Source organism: Gallinula chloropus (assembly GCF_964237585.1).
Source record: "Gallinula chloropus genome assembly, chromosome: 3".
In the NCBI taxonomy this organism is placed as follows: domain Eukaryota; kingdom Metazoa; phylum Chordata; class Aves; order Gruiformes; family Rallidae; genus Gallinula; species Gallinula chloropus.
This window is the reverse complement of record NC_140087.1, coordinates 18,839,592-18,854,676: the sequence shown is the minus strand read 5'-3', so window position 1 is coordinate 18,854,676 and position 15,085 is coordinate 18,839,592.

The window sequence follows — 15,085 nt, the reverse complement described above, 5'->3', positions numbered from 1 at the left end:
TGTCACTTGATAACCTACAAGGTTTGAATTTTCAGTTACATGTTACTAAGTTGCAGTCTTGCTGACATTTACATATTGTTGTGGTTTAATACTAATGTAGCTCTTAGACTGGGAAAAGAAATTTTACAGGGAACATAATTTGCAAGTTAGTTTGAGACTGACAGCAGAACAGGTGGGAATTCTGTCTGGGCCAATGGAATTGTAAGTTACCTGTCCTCTACATGCTTCAGAGGCATTTTCATGGTAATGTAAGATTTTGTATAGCTTGATTCTCACTCACTAAATTTTGTGCTTGAGGTAGGATAAGAGCAGAGAATTTGTGAAGAGGCAGAGAGTAACAGTCAAGTTCATCTGTGTTTAACTTTGCAGCAACTTCCACATTTCCATTTAAAAGCATTGGAGCTGAAAGCAAATAAATGAAAAAATAAAAATTTCCCAGGAAATCAGTTCTTTGTGGTGTTTTGTTTTTTTTTTTTTTTACTCCAAGATGTCCTTAAGTCCAAATCTACTTTTTCATTATAGACCATCTTAAAGGGATAAGATAATGATAAAAAATATCATCCCAACTAGGAAAATTGTGTTTCAGCAATATAATAAATGTTTTTACTTTTGGCACAGCTATCACACACACACAAAAATAAATCTCTTTGCATTGCCTGAATAAACATCTGTTGCACAGACTCTGAAATCAAAGAATTTTGAAGTTTTTATTTGCATGCTAAAATTTCCTTTTTTTTCTAGTAAGTCAATGAACTTGAAAAGATGGGAAATTTATTTTAAAAGAGCCATTTTAAAAAAAATCCTGCCTAAAACCAATTCACCATTAGCCCCTCTACCACACTAACAAGTTAAAATGACAGTCTATGAATATTTCCTACTAACTAAGAGAAGAAAAAAGAATTATTTGGATCATTCTTATCGCCATCGTCTAGACCACAATAACACCTTGAGTAGCATCAAACCATTCTTCCTAACTGCATGCAAACGAGTAAAAAGGAAATTCTCCCCGCTGCAAAGAACTTGCAATCTCATTATAAGACGATAGACAGCAGATGGATGCAACAAACAGATGGAGGAAGAATAAGGTAGCAATGAGATGATTATAATCAGCATGATAAGCAGTGATGCATACCAGCAAACCGGCTGCCTAGCTATTATCTATGTGTGTGTGCATGCATGTAAAATTAACATAAATACCATTTGTGTGATATTAACTAATTCAGAATGTCTGATACTGTCAGTTTAGAACAACAAGGAATGCAGACTCAGGCAGTGAGACCCTGATGACCCTCAGGTAACATTAAGAAAAGGTATTAGAGACGCCTAATGATACTGGCTGATGAAAGGGTGGAAAGGACTTTCTGTGAGTAACTGTTTTGCTGAGATCATGCAAAGTGATCATTTCCATGTTACTGGGCATTGTATGGTGAGGAAGGGAGATCGGGTCAGGAAGATTGATCCAGCTAGGTTTTGTGTTTGTTTTCTTTCTAAATCAAAGTAAAGGAAATGAGCATTAGAGGTAGATAAATGTGCCTTGGGTAGGCGATATGCTACATGAGGAGGCAGAGTCTGAAAGGCTTTATTGCTAAACATCTGAGGCCATTTTTTTTGCAGTTAAAACAGAATTTCAGATTATTCTACTCCTAACAGCAGAATTGTTTTGGAAGAAACTGGAATAGCCTTGGGAAGTATTCAATACATGTTGGCACAAAAACAAATAAACAATCAAAAACAAATCCAAAAGATTTTTTTAAAAATTATTCTAATATTTAAGACTTGAGCTTCCACAAATATTCAGAGGGCAAATGCTCGTGGAGAAACACGGTTGAATCTCATTCTCTTTGTTGTTGCAAAGAGACATATCTAAAGGTGCAAATATAAATTAAATGCAAATTTATGTTTATGTTTATATGAAGCAGATAATTCTGCATACTCATGTGACTTCTGTGTGTTACACAAGGAATTGTCAGGAACAGTGAGCCACAGCCACTTCTGGCCTCATGACAGCTTTACTATCGCAGGGTGGCTGAGTTTCAAGAAATGTTATAAAAATGGCAAAGTTCTGGAAACTGTAGCACATACTTCTGTAATTAATTAAACAGTGAAAAACTACATCTAAAGTGCACTCCAGAAATTATTTGCAAAAGACATTCCATGCTAAAGGAGACTGTATTCATCCCAGTGTGACATTCAAGGAATGACTCAAAGGGTGTTACTTATAACTTTTTTTTTAATTCCTATACTAACATAAACAATATGCAATAATATGGATATGAACCAGATCTTCTGGTGATGAAAATATAGCATTTGCATTTCCAAGAGGGATGGTAATGAATAGAAGGGCTACTTTTAATTTTTCACGCAATTTTAATTCTGACTGCTTAAACAAGTATATATTTCTCATGGGTACTTTAGGACTCTAAGTGTTAATGTTGTTAAAATTAATTTCTTTTCTTAAATTAAGCCAGGTTTTTCATTAAAACAAAAGACTATGTGGAAATGGATTTCTAATTCATTACAAACAAATTAAAAGTAAACTTTTCAAATTGATTGTTATTAATATTCAGTTATTAATGCAATTTCTAGCCGGAAAAAGTTTAATTTTTTTCAAGAGTCTTTATTAAAAAATCATAATTTTTTTCTCTAGTACATTTCATTTTACCTGTAGATATAGGTATAACTATGATTTTAATAGCCATAAGTACAAAGAAATAATTGCTTTCAAACAAGCAGATTCTTTAAAGATGTGTCACTTTAATGAAGCCTTCACAGATGAATGTGACGGGGACATGTGAACACCTACTAAAAGCAGAAAGGTATTAAGAAAGCTTTCTTTAAAAAAAAAAAGTACATTTTTACTTCCTTTACACATGCAAATTAAAGGAACTCACTCATCCTTCCACTGTTATTTGGCTTCACTGAATTAAATAGATAATTATGCATACCCTAGCAGCTACTGATCTGAAAGAGGGCAAGCTGGAAATTACATAAGGTGGCCCAGACCTACCTGAATGTGATGAATGGCTCTTTGCCTATGACAGAATTGTGTCCATTGGTGTCTTCTGAAAATGTCCATAGTGCTTCTGTAGACATGTAGGTTAATTAAGCAGGTTCTTTAATGAAGCTTTTCTTGATTGATACATTTGCTAGATTATTATGCTTGATGTCTTTGAAATCCAGATGTCAGTCATTATTCAGGTGAAGTAGAAAGATCATCAAAAGTATTAAAAATCAAGAAGATGTTAACGTCAAAATTTTGTAATGTTCATGCAGTTTCACTAAAATGAAAATTAACTTATTTCTAATGTAGTGCTATAAAAGAATAGGCTATATTAGAAAACAGCAGATTGTCTTTTATTTCAAAAATTAAAACACTTCTACTATTCCATTGTTTTGAAATTTTGCTTTATATGTTTTCAATACTTATGTCCTCTTAAAAGAGTAAATATTAATATGACTTTTGCAAATGCCTCTTATGTTTTAAACCCAGAGAAAATGAACTAATACAACTTAATTAAAAAAAAAAAGGAAAGAAGAAAGGAAGAACTATAAACTAGAAAAGAATGTAGATAAATGACTAACAGTAAGGATGATAAAAAAAAGCCACTAGAAAGACAGGGACATGAACATTTCTGAATATTCAATTTTGTAGAAATATTGTACAAGAGACCACTGTAACGTACAGGTCTTTAATTCTAGCTGCTGCTAGGGTTTGAATATGCATTGCTGAAACAGATGATTGCCTTCTCTATGAAGAGGATACAATGCTATAAAGCATTCCACCATTTTCATATTGAAGGAGGAAGAGTATTTTTAGTTGAAGCAATATACCTTTCTACAGTTCAGGGATGTTGTAAGAAGTAGCAGGTTTTTCACCCTCCTTTACCTATGTAGTTCATGCCACCAGATGAAATAAATCCCAAGTCATTCCAGATCAAGAAACTGAAGTAGAAAGGAGCAGTGCCTTATCTCACAAGGTCTCTGGCATATCTTTATGGATGAAGATCATAGTTTAATTTCTTTGTCACTCTGAGAGACAAAGTAGAATTGTGAATGCCCTTTAGCAACCAGCACACATCCTTTCTGAAGTTATTCAGTCACAGATCCTTCATCGTTTTTCTTGTCAGGTCTTTCTTATGCCAGATTTCATAAATTAAACAAAATCACTGATTATTTCACTTATTCCCAAAAGTCTAATATCAGTGGCAGTTAATTCAAACTTGACTTTCTGTTTCAAATATCTCGAAGAATTCTTATCTTTTGTATATCTGAAGAAAGAGAAGAGATAGGTCATGAGAAAGTTATCAAGATTTTCTCATGTGCTTTCCACTTTTTAAAACTTATTTTACAGATTAATGACATTTTAGTTTTTCATCAGCTTTAACCAGCACAATTTAACTCAATTTGAAATACTTAGTAGCTTATGGTTTTGCTGACTACATTTCTTATATGTCATGATTCTGACTGTTTTACAGATATCAGATCAAATCAGACCATGAAAAGTCCTTTATTAGATGCAGAGGGAAACATAGTGACAAAGGATGAGAAAAATGCTGAAGTACTTAATGATGCCTTTGGCTCAATCTTTAATAATAAAACCAGTCCGAGTACCCAGCCCCCTGAGCTGGAAGACAAAGAAGGGGAGCAGAATGAAGTCCCCATAATCCAAGGGGAAATGATTAGTGACCTGCTATTCCACTTAGACAAATACAAGTCTCTGGGGCCAGATAGGATCCACTCCACAGTACTAAGTGAGCTGGTGGAAGCTCTCATCAAGCTAATTTCTGTCATTTGTCAGCAGTCATGGCTAACTAGGGAGGTCCTAGTTAGCTGAAGGTTAGGCAATGTGATGCTTATCTACAAGAAGGGCTGGAAGGACGATCAAGAAGACTACAGGCCTGGCAGTCTGACCTCAGTGCCAGGGACGTTTATGGAGCAGATCCTCTGGATGCATACATGGCATGTGCAGTACAACCAGGAGACCAGGCACAGTCTGGGCCAGGTTTATGAAAGTCAAGTCCTGCTTGACTAACCTGATATCCTTCTATAAGAAGGTGACCCACTTAGTGGATGAGGGAGAGGCTGTGGAAGTTGTCTACTGTGACTTCAGTAAAGCTTTTAACACTGTTTCTCCCAGCATTCTCCTGGAGAAACTGACTGCTTGTGGCTTGGATGGATGCACTCTTTGCTGGGTAAAACACTGGTTAGGTGTCCAGGCCCAAAGAGCTGTGGTGAATGGAATTAAACCCAGTTAGCAACTGGTCATGATGGGTGTTCCCTGGGGTTCAGTATTGAGACTAATTCTCTTTTAATATTTTTACCAATGATCTGGATGAGGGGATTTAGTGCACCCTCAGTAAATTTGCAGATGACACCAAGGTGTGCGGGAGTGTTGATCTCCTTGGGGGTTCAAGGCATTACAGAGTCATCTAGACAGGCTGCATCAATGGGATGAGGCCAATTGTATGAGGTTCAACAAAACCAAGTGCCAGGTCCAGCTCTGGGATCCCATCAACCCCACGCAGTGCTACATACAGGCTTGGGCATGAGTGGCTGAAAGACGAGTGGTGGAAAAGGACCTGGTGTTTCAATAGCTTGCTGCATATGAGCCAGCAGTGTGCTGTATATTCAGTTATGTTTTATATATATATTTTTTTGTTCCAAATGATATATTCACAGTCTATTAGTATTTCACACTGATATCAGAGAAATTATTTTCCTTTTTCTTCTTGAATTTGAGAGGGTATTACTTATTCCAGACTAATTTGGAGTATAAATCTAATTTGCCTATTCTAAGCAATTAGTATCACGTGTTTTCATTTTGTCTGTCAACAGTAAACATATGATTATAACAAAAAGTGGAAGAACAAGTGCACAAACAGCAAAACATAGCACATCTGTTATTATGTCTGAATATTGACAGCTTAAAAAGACCTTTGAACAGTGCTGAGAGTCATGACATTTAACAGTTAAATGTTTCAAATTTAGTTAAATCTCTCAAGTGAGGCTGTCAAGTAGCCTATATATTGGTAGGATTGTTGCTAGGTACTTAAGAATGAAACATACAGCTGATGATATGTCATACAGAGAAATGAGCAAGTAAGACAATGAGGCCACATCTATAATTCTGTTGTTGCTGGAATCTTCTGTAGCTGTAGCCTTCAGTAAGATGCCCATGGGAAACTGAAAATCCATTCTGAAAATGCAGATGTCTTCTCAGCTTAGACACTTAAATCATGTCACTGAGCAGAGCTGACTAGTGATTTTTATGGAAAAATAGTATGAGGAAAGAAGGGAGTGGTTGAATGACAACTACTGCCTGATAGTTGAGTATAGAGAAAGCCTGCTGTGAGAACAGGGAGTTGAAATATTACACGCTACTTGGCCCGAGGATGTGTGACCAGCTGCAGAAGGATGAGTTAGCATACACTGCCTAGCTCACCATACACAGTGCACTGCCTGCTAAAGCTTTTTAGTGAAGAAAGAAGGGATTATGGGAGACAGAAAGGGCATACCTCTACATCTCCTTAATCAAGACTTTTATGTCAGAGATGGGAGACCTCTCAGATTTGTCAGAAGTTTTTCACCAAAGAAACCTGAGTGTTAAAAAATGTGTCTTACCTGTACATGCTTTGCACTGCAGATATTGCTGTCCCTTCCCAGCCCCTCTCAAGGGCTCCTCCCACCCTGCCCGTGGCTCAAGATCCCATTTGAGCCATTCTGAGCCATCAGTCCCTGCCCCAGCAATGCCATAACAGGGTCCTTCTCCAGATCCCCACACCGCTGCCCTGCCCTGCCTGGCCATGTCATGCTTACGTCCCAGCTCAGCCTTGACCCATCCCTTCCTTCCAGGAGGTGCCCAGTGACTATGGCTGTGACTGCTCTGGTGCCCTCAGCTGCCCTGCTCCTGGCTGGGGTGGTAGCACAGGTCCTGGCTGGTAACCCCTGAGGAGACCTCAGCCCCCACAGGCCCCTGACAGGGAGCACATCTGGACTAGGTTATACTTTAAGTGAAACAGCTGTCAAACAGCAGCTGGGCTTGGAATGACTATAAAACTGGATATTGGTAACTTTTTCTTAAATGTCATTTTTGCACTGTGAAAGTTGAGAATTTGTAACCCTGTGTGCCAAGGAGGGGACTAACCTATTCCTCCCTCCCAGAGTAGCATGACAGCTGCTAGAAAGATACACAGAGCTGCTACACTGACATGGGTCTTCCTTCTCTTCTTTTGGTGAATTTGACCATGGCTGCTGAACTTTATACTGCTGGAGTGAATTACTCCAGGTAGCCCAGAGAGAGCTATGGGCACAAGGCTGAAGAGTTTGCAGATGTTGGCAACTTAAGTAGTTGGTGATCACCCTAGATACTTACATCAGATAAGAGACAAATACTTCAGGGCCCTGTATTGTAGCAGAATCCTAAGTGCCTAAGCAATTTTTGAGGTGAAACTATGTTCCCTGAACACGATAAGTGATGGTTTTACAGACTTAGAGATCGAAATCTTGTTTTGGATCTTGCCCTTAATTCATACCTTTAAAATGCTAAATGGTCTGTAACCAGGATAACTGTTCTTCAAGAGGCACATCACTGCTGACAACTCTAATCCTCATGTCCAGACAAAAATCTCCAAAGAGAAAACTCTCCCCTCCTAGAAAGACACAACTTTAACAGAGCTGATCAAGTTAATTACTGTAATTATTCTTCAAAAGGAGTTTACTAGAACTGCTTCCCATGGGAAAGAAAACCCATTCCTTCAACCTTCTCTATCTTATCATAAATATGCATAGTGATAATATACTTAATAAATGGTAAAAATGTTCCCACATAGTTTTATTTTTGAGAGACAGATGGTGAAACAAAGGTGATTTCTGACTTAATGCACTTATAGAAGGTTCCCAGATATTGTACTAAGTCTGTGTAATTGACAAGTAGTGTGAAACAGCTTTAATGATTTATCTGCACTGAGCAGTGATTTGAACTAAGCATATCTGGTAAACGCAGTTATATATAGCCAGATGTAAGGATGTGACCGGCAAATTGGTGGAGTTGGAATCACAGACAATGATGGGTAACCTTTCAGAAAGTTATTTGTTTCAACAACTCCCAAATCCAGTGGATGCCTTTGGAAAATTGGTAGGTCCTAGGATCATTTCAGGTGTGAATAAGGTTTGCTTTAGTCAAATTTGCCTAGGTGACAGGTGCCTAGCCTGTCAAGGCAGTGGTATAAAGCATAGAAACACAGAGAATGGAGTAGAGGGAGGAAATAAACCTCTGCAACATTTATTCCATTGAATATGATCCAAACTGTTATAGGAAATGAAACTTCAGCCCTTTCAGTACTTGTTTATTGCTGTTATTTGTGGCAGGATAGAGTCTGGAAGGAGCAGAAGAATCAGTAGAAGAAAACATTACTAGCTGAAATACTTGTTTAATTCAAAGACGCGAACATATATCTAAAATAGAATTCTCTTTTTATGTACACGCCACATAGTTTATATCTTTGCTAAAGAAGAAAGCTGAACAATATTTCCTTAAACATAACCATGCCTACTCTATCACCCTTTCAGAGAGCGCCTCAGCAACAGAAAAGTTTTCTTCTGAACCTCTTAATATATTCTTCACCCTTATTAAAAACAAAACAAAAGAAAACAAAACAAAACAAAACCAAACCACCAGGAGCTGAAATTCTTAAACAGTACACAAGGATTTTTTAATAATAATAATGTCATGTGTAAATGCAGGCTAGTGTGCAAAAAGCCCATTAAGAAGCTGAGTGCTAAGCAGATTTGTGATCGACTCCATTTACCCTTGAAGGATAGATGATTCTCCACAGAATACATTGACCCCTTCCAGGCTCCAGAAACTCATTCAACAGTCTTAAACATGTCTGTTTGGAAGTTCCTTCCCACCAATATAGCCGAGGAGCTGAGGGGAAAAGGCAAGGCATCTTTGTCTAAGGCTTCGGTGCACTTAGACTCACCACAATTATTTTCCTATTTAGTTTGTTCAGTTGTTGGATAGCTCAGTAGGTAAAGCCAAGGATTAAAAAGCAAGAAAGAAAATAAGAGGTGGTCTGAGATAGGCTGAGCTGTAGTCTAAACAAGACAAGAGTGACTGTGCATTATCTTCATGTGAATGGAGATTCCTGGGATAATGCTTATGGCTCTTAACTGCAAAAAAAAGACTTTACCAATAGCCACCCATTGTCCTGCTTTTGTCAAGACTGAAATAAGAGAAGATGGGCTTTTCAGGTCTGGTCTGTGAGGATGGCAGAGTGGAATGCAGTTGGATTCCAGCTGAGTGTTTGATGTCTTCATTTTTGAGTCCTCTTCTGAAAAAGAGCTGGCAGGAAAGTGTGGCCTTACATAGAAAAAGGGCAAGTCCTGGAGCAAGTTGCTTCCCTAGTAATGAGTAGACATCCAATTCTATTATAATAATGTGCTTTCATTGCCACAGTGGAGCTAATAGAGTTGTGGTGACTTCACACCTGCTGCAGCCTGGAAGGGAAAAAAAAAAAGAAAGCCACCATGAAATCTCCCAGAAGGCTACTGCTGTCTGCGGGCAATAGTGCAAGTGACAGATAAAGTGTCTGACAATGACATATTGCTTTAGGACTGCAGTGAAATGACTAGAATGCTGCAGTATAATCCCCAACTTCCCTGCCTCTGAAAAATAAGAAAAAAAAGCAAAGAAATGATACATGCAATTAACTGCTTCCATTTATTTTCCTGATTATCTGTGGAAGTGCTAGCACTCCATCTGAGAAGCTTAATTGAGATTTAAACTCCTCAAGATCATATATGCCTATTCAATTCTATACTTGCTTTTATTACTATTAGAAAAAAACAGTTACCGTCTTACAGTTTACATTTACTTTCAAATGAGAATTTGTTTTTAAAAATGTCAAAATCAATGGAAATGTTTCCAATGGCACAGGACTGCGTTATTGCTTTTCTCCAGATTCCACTGATAAACACGAGCTTGGTTTTCTTAAACAGCAAGATGCCATCTTTTTGACAGATACAGTATGTAGTTATGTCACAGCATTATGATAAACCTTATAGGGAAGACATAGCAGGGTCAGAGAGTTTTTACATTCCCAGCGCAGTTTCCATGAAAGGAATGTTTACATGACCCACAGCACAGAGTTTAAATATATGCAGCAGTTTTGCTGTTAACTCCATGAACTTGCTCGCTGAGCAGTCTGTGACCAGCAAAATTCTGCTCAACTTGTTACGGTGTTAACGTTAACATTTTCCTGTCTCGTCAGCTGTTTTTGGACATCTGCTGTGCTCTATGAAATGTCTGCACAGGGGTAGGCTGGGGTTTTTTGTTTGGTCTGTTTGAGTGACTGAGGAACATAAATATTAGTCTGTCTTTCTGTTTATGTTGGTTGAGGGTAGATGAGAGAAGAGAAGGAAATCTTGGATATCAAGCCAATGAAAATGAGTAAGATTCTTGCTTGACAAGTGCTGTATTTGTCTTCTGTGACTCCTTTTCAAATCTGCAACATATATGTACACAAAGCACAGGGTATGTATGACCTAATGTTTAGTTAAAGTGTGGTTTTACAGTACTGATTCAGAACTCATTTCAGTCATACAGGTTTTCATAACTACAGTTAGTATCTTTTGGCTTGGGCAGGATTGCTTTATGTATGCATCAGAAGCCTGCTGTACACTGGAGAAATTAAACTGGCTAAAATGTCTTGAATGCTTACAGAGCACTTTACATTATTCTCAACAAGACCTAATTAAAGCAATAAGGCAGAGTAGATAGGATACTAACCAGTGACCGGTTGAAATTCATGCACAGAATGTAGGCCAGACCCAACTCTATTTGTTTCTTGTGCTACAAAATCTTATTTTCCCCCTAGTTGTTCTGCTAATGTTCTATCATAGTTTATATCCGTAGCTTTTAAAGCAATTTTACAAGGGATGTTATTGTTCCTAGTCTACAAATGGCAATTATTTCTCAAGTCCGTATGGTAGAACTAAAAGAGCATTTCGAGACACTGTCTGGAGTGTTAATCACAGTAGGATCAAGTCCATATTCACTGACTGGTCTAAAACTGGTTAAGGCATTAGAAGCCACATCAACACAATGATAAGTGTGGGTTTAAAAATTGTCAATAAATCATAGCTCTGAGCTCACAATAGCTTCTTTATTGCTGTGGTTAAACTATTAGAGGTGCATGCACTACCCTGTTTAAATCTAACTTGATTATGCTTATAATATATTACCTTTGCTTTTGTGACTGATATTCCAATTACTATCCACAGAAGAATGCTGCTTCCTTAGGAACTCTAATTAGATCACAAGTTTTGAAGGTCTTTCTGAACAAATCTCAAAACTCTGCCTATCGCAGCCCTAATTTCGTGTCGTTGTTCAAAACTTTCAAAAGTATTTTTAAAAGAAAGACTGATTAAGATTGCAAATAACTGAGCCTACTTGAAGATTAAAACATTATGGCTCTGATTTATTAGAAGCATTTGACCTTGCTGAGAAGCTTTTTTTTCTTGCTTTTTATTTTTTTTAAACTTGTTAGCCTGCAGTTAAATTCAAGCTTGTTTCATGTATTTGCAAAGACTGATATGATTAGGGTTCTATTCATGGTGTGATGCCTAGTATCTTGGATATGCCTATTAAAGGAGGGTTACTTTTCAAAACATGATCTCTGTTACTTCTTTAAAATAAATTGTTTCCAAATACAAAACAAATTCTTCCCATTACACTTTCCTTTGCAAGAGTGTATTTGGCAATTATCTCAAACAACATGGGCTGTGTGTAATTTTTTTCCCCTTTTTGCACTGACTGTGGTTGAAATGTCTTTAGTAGTTGCAGAGAAACTGCAACTCTGCTATACAAACACACTCTGTTGATCTTTCTCTCCAAACATGAATTTAACTAGAATTGTCTCTTTAGTTACTGGGGGCTCCTCTCTCTATATGCATATTGTTACTTCATTGCAGACTTGAAGCCTTCAACAATTTAAAATTGATTTTAAAAATACTCTCTGTGACTCATCTTTTTAAACATTCTGTACTAAATCAGCCATATCTTAAGTGAAGAAAATTAAATAAATTTTTTTAAAAAAATTATCCATCTGCATGCAAATTCTGAATGAATGCCAATGTATACTTTCTTCCCCAGAGTAAAAATTGTAAGGTAGCAGCTCAGTCATGCAGTCAAGTTGAGATATTGACAAGACAGGCTGAAAGCTCAACGGTCAGATAGGAGGGAAATGAGGCAGAGGATAAATCTCAGCCTTACCCATGCTGCATGAATTAGCTTAGCAACAGAAGGGAGGGACTGGGTATTCTTTATGACAAAAATGTCAGAGATGGTCAAAGGAATGCTGCCAAGGAGCATTCCTATGGACAGGCGCAGCACAACAGCAGCAACACTGAGACAACTGTCTGGCCAGTTGCTAAAGGTGAACAGAAAGCACAATGGGAAAATGAATGTTTTCGCAATCACTTAAAAAAAAAAAAATCTTAAATGTTTTTCTTGCTCTGCAATATTTCCCGCCCTACACCTGTCTCAGACCTGCCAAATTACGTGGATTCACCCTGTGCTCACTTCAACTTTTTCATTTAGATCTCTGGTACTTCAGGAACTGTTAATCCTGGAAACGCAGAGGGAATCTCAGGTTTTGATCTCTCCACCCTTTCAGCATGTCCCACAGATGGATATGACAGCTGTTTGCATCTGACAGATTAAATCTGGTAACTGAACTTGCTGTGTGTGCACTCAGCCAGTCCTTGAACCAGAACCCTGGGGGTGTATAGAAAGCAGGTTTACCAAGTGAGTCAAAAGGGGGCCTTACACTAATAGCTATGCTAAGCTTCTCCCAGCTTGAAGTCAGTTATTTGCAAGTCTTACAGCAGTTCTTTGACAAGGGAGATTTTTTTTCCTGTGATGAAACAAGAATCAGAGATGATGTTAGTAAGAAGAGAGAGGCTATGCTTTACCACGCTGAAATTATATGTCTGTGCTACTGCATCAGTCTCACAGCCGTGAATGATGTCATTAGTGCCTCACCATAGAAATGTGACTTGTACCAGGACTTGAGAGGGGGAGAGTACTTGAGGGGTTCATTTTTTTCCTCCATTTAATTAAATGGACTCAGTCATTATAGAATTTTAAAACAAGACAAAAAGCTTCTGTTTCTGATAAAATCTGGTCAAGCGTGGTAGAAACCCAAACTATTCATTACAGAGGTGCAGCTCTTTGCCTTAACTGCAGCTATACCAGACCTGAGAAGAAATTACTGTTCTTAAAAAAAATAGATCCTACTGATAATTTCCCAAAAATGTCCTTTCAGGCAAGTTTCAGCATCTCTGTCAGAGCTTTAAAGGAAAATGTTTCCTCTAACCTAGGAATAAATGCCAATGTTTTGACCTAACACCTTCAGTGATGAAAGCTGTTGGGTTACCCTCCCTATCCTCATATATTACATGCTCTGAAAAGCATCTAAATTATGACTGTGTTGCTTACATTATTCCAAGAAAAGTACATACTCAACTCCAGTCAAAGCTAAATTCCTTTTTTTTTGTTTATCTTTGGTCTCACCTGACAGAGAAGCTACATCTTATTGAAAAGTAGAAAACTTTATGATTTCTCTCTGTGAGTCCTTCTGAGAGCTAATGCAAACTTAGAGTAGGCGTATGTGAACACTGTGCCTGTGGCAGCTATGAGCCTAACATCACCTTAAAAGACTTGTTCTGCCTCACCAAATCTCCAGGAACTAATTTATCCTTCTAAACAGATTGCTAGCAACTCATAAGACAGACTTCCGTGACTATTTTCATGTTTGCTACCTATAAGTTTCTTCGGGGTACAAGTTTTACGTTGCATAATGCCTAAACACTAAACTGGGGAATGGACTAAGATTTTTAATTCTTTTGGGTTTTGGTTGTGGTTAGGTTTGGTTTTAGTTTTTTGTTTAGAACTGATATATATATATACATATATAAGAAAAGCAGTAGAAAATGCAATTCTTCAAGAGTTTTATCCACATAGAACATCTATAAGGCTGATATTAGAAAACTGTGCAATTCCAGCATTCGCAGCTTTGAAAGGAGGTTAAACGTTGGAGATGAGGTATCTAAATCCATGGAAATTATTTGCAATTTAGAGGAAATATCTTACAGCGAGAGAGGTGAAGGGTTTCATGTGTTGACTTTTTGTTTTTAAATGTTTTTTTAAACTTGCAGATATCGTCATAGATGGAAAATACAGGGTACTGCGGATTTTAAAATCTAGTAAAGAAAGCCATAACAAGATTTATGGCTGCAAGAAAAAGCAGAAAAATTCAAATTAGGAATAAAGCATTTTTTAAAAACTAGTGACCATGATTAATGAATGGAACAACCCAGCAGAGAAATGAATTCTCTGTCTCTCAACATCTTCAAATCAGGAGAGGATGCCTTTTTAGAAGCTATGCTTTTACTAAATACAAGACATGTTTTAGTCAAACAGGGACTGTTGGCTTCAGTACAGGGGTAAAGGGTGAAATTTAATGTCCTATAATAAATGAGTAAGGCTAGATGATCCAATGTTCCCTCTGGCCTAAATTTTATTAATCTCTTATTCTGTTATATATGCATCCAAGGGGGAAAAAAGAAAAAAAAAAAAGGCAAGTTATGCATCTAGAAGTTGTTCTACTTTGTATTTTATTACAAGCATCTTCTTCAAGTAGATCTACATATTTTTCTGTTTTAAGTATGTACATATACTTTATTTCAGTATATGTAAAAGAATGAATCTGAGTTTTGATTTTCCCAAACCAAAAACAAATTTAGAAAATCCTGCAATTCTTTTTCCAACATGTCTTTCTATCTGCAATCTACAGGTAATTATTGCTCGCAACAATAAAGATAGTCATAACACAAGCAAGGCCAGGGTGCTTTTTTTTATTTATTTTGTGAAATCCTAGATGCTTGGTGTCCTCATTATTACATTAGTCTTCCAGTGTAGATGTACGTTCAACATCAGATCACAGTTTGAGCTACAGCTGACTTGCCACATCATTAGGTTTGCTAAACCTCTGCTGTGTTTGTAAGCACAGTCACTGTGCAG